We start from the raw sequence: 3005 nt of genomic DNA on the forward strand, positions 1-3005 counted from the left end.
TGCAAAGTCGCAAGTCGCAAGTCGCGCGAGAAATCGCCCATCTTTATACGCGAGCGCATACGTGATTCGGTTTTCCGCACTTGTCATATCCGGCACGTAAGTGTAAATGCATTGGAATGGCATGCGGCATATATGGCTTCGCCTGCCTCAGCAACGCCTTGCACATGGCCTCACACAAAAGGAAATGCCGAATCTTCTTTTCGGCCTAGTATAGAAATGCCTTTGCCTGTCAAGGAGGTCTCAGTGGTATCCTTGTTGTCGCCCGCTCCTGCTTCACTGTAGGCTTCTTCTCAAACACGCACGCTGGGCCCTATGCCCAACGGTGTCGCGATATAGTTGACATTCAGTAAGCTCTCGAGTGGTGAATCTGTGTACTGAGAGTTCCGGACTGAATGCTAAAGTGTGACCGATAATGAAAGCCCTTATGCATTAAAAGGGTGGAAAGATGCAAGTTACAACGAAAACCTGTTGTACTTTTAGTACTTCAGTAAAGGGCCGTCCCTAGTAGACCACTAAAAATCATTAAAAGGCCATGGTTTCCATGGACCTTATTTTTCCTTTTAGGGGAAAGAGGCACTAAAAGGTGGCACCAAAAGCCAAGGGAAACAGGCCCAAAGCCTTTCAGATGTTCACGTGGTACATACTGTCAGATCCTGTCCTCTAGGTGATGTCCTTCAAAGCTTTCTGACTGAGTCTCCAAGCTTAGCTGTAATACAGCAAAGTCGTAACCTGGGATGCTCAGATGGGCCTGGCGTCACCACATAAGCAGTGTCAAATCCTCACGCTACGCGTATGTAGGCTTGCCTACCTGTAGAAATGTCTAACTGTGTTGTGGGTGGGGGTGGGGGTGCTGCAGCCTATGTTGCGACGGGACTTGGCTGATGATACATGGTACGCGCACAGTGAGTTGAATGAGGTGCGATTACCGATGGAATGATTACAAGGAGCAAAGCGAACTGATGAGTTGTGCTCGTGTAATAAACTTCACACTATAAAAACGTTCGTCGTCTTGTACCTGGTTTGTGCCTTGGTGGCCGAAAGGCCGACTTCTTCGCCTGGTTTGCCTGGGATGTATTCGGGTAATCCTGGGATGCGTTCACAAAAGCCTGAGCCTTGTTGTCCGAAAAGACAAACACGGCAAAACAAGCAACATAAACCTTTGCGTCCGGTAGCGTCTTCCAAACTTCTCCACCACGTGACCTGCAGGATACACAGCGGAGGTTCTGACCAGCTATAGCCGAACGTTTGGGTGTACTACTTATGAAGCAACCACACCCAATTGTGCAACCTCCTCCCTCCGTTTCCAAAGCGCCCACCAAGCGGCCCATGACGCTAATGCAACCATTGACAACATGTAGCTGTAGAGGCCAGCCGTTGAGGACCGTTGAAAGTACCAGCACCGTTTGCGGGGCAAGCAACTTAACCTAATGTACCCGAAAGCCCAGTTTCAACATGTGCATGTAAAAGCTAATAGCGATCCTGAGTCTTTCCTCGAGTGCAGATAGGCACTCAAGAGGCACAACACTGCAAAAGCTTCACTACCCATTTTTCCACCCTTTTAATGCATAAGGGCTTTTAATATCGGTCACACTCGGACATTCCGTCCGGAACTCTCAGTACACAAATTTACTACCCGAGAGCTCTCACCCCTTGCTGACTGTCAACCATATCGCTGTTGGGCCACACTTGTGCAGGCCCCGCATATTCAGAACGTAAAACAACTTTGGTAACCTAGGGCAACGTTTATCCCTGATCAAATCCAGTCAAGAAGACACCGAATGTACGACCGATGTAACCCTTGTACTATTGTACGACAAGGTAAAAGGAAAGTCTATATACGCACAAACACAGATCGGTTTTGTAGTAGAAGACGAAAAACAGTCTATTTTCGCCTGCTACGCAAACCGGCCAGTGCCATTTCCTTGTCAATGTCCTTCCACGGAACTCCCGCTGAGTACCTTGGAGGTCATATCAATGAGGAGGCTCGCTTGAGACAGCTTCGCTTGCAGTATGGCCATGTCAACATGTACCCTAAAGTAATATCAGTATTGAAGTAAACGCACCTATGTAAATGGCAAACGCAGGCGTAGAATCTGTTTTTGACTTTCCGCCGTACTGCAAACGCGGAAATGCGGATTCTCTTTCCGCACTTTCGTCATTCTAGGCTCTCTGCGGAAAGTGGGAAGAAACCTATTTCCACAGGTTTCCGTTTCCGCACGTTTCGGTATCGGCTAGATCCCTGGTGTAAAGTGGGCCCAATGGAAAGTGAAATTCATATATTTCTATAGTCAACTTGTAAAACTTCTTAGCCGCTGGCCAATGGAAAGACCCCATTAGAGCGTTGCCATGGGTTTGCCGAGCATGAAGGAAGCAATCCATATCGGGTGCCGGCGGACCGGGCGCCGTACACGCTCGTCCAGCTGGGCGACCTAAAGCGGACGCGCGCGGTTTGACCTGGCAACTCACAAATTTTGGTTGGCTCGCTCGACATTTCATCAGAGGACCTTCGTATGAACCTTTTTCGGATCGCTCGAGCGTCTCAGGACGCACTTTGTGGAATTAACTTTGCGCGAGCAGCCACTCTGTATGGCCATGTAGCAATGCACTTTCCATTCCTCGTAAAAAAAGCGTCCATATAATAATAGGACAAGGGGCTCCGCTCGTCAAAGTAGACTTTGTTGTGGTGGCATTAGCCGAACCAAAACGAACTCCTGAAAAGCTTTACGAAATTCATCAAGAATACGGTGAACAAAAAGTTAAGAACAAGTGGAACCATCCGGAACCGAACGCAATCGAGCAATGCAGCGGTCACTCATGAAAACACAAAGAGATGTAACGGAGGCTCACTACAGGAACCAGGATTCCAAGACAACGAGGTCTGGCAGGTCAAGTCGTGTCGCATCACTTCTGGGTCTGCCCCGTGGCCCTCGGCACGGTGGGCCAAGTTGAATTGCAGATGGTGGCTCGGGTGAGCCGAGCAAAGCTCTGGCTGATGCAAGCGCCAC

This window comes from Volvox carteri, assembly GCF_000143455.1.
Source record: "Volvox carteri f. nagariensis unplaced genomic scaffold VOLCAscaffold_67, whole genome shotgun sequence".
Taxonomy (NCBI): Eukaryota; Viridiplantae; Chlorophyta; class Chlorophyceae; order Chlamydomonadales; family Volvocaceae; genus Volvox; species Volvox carteri.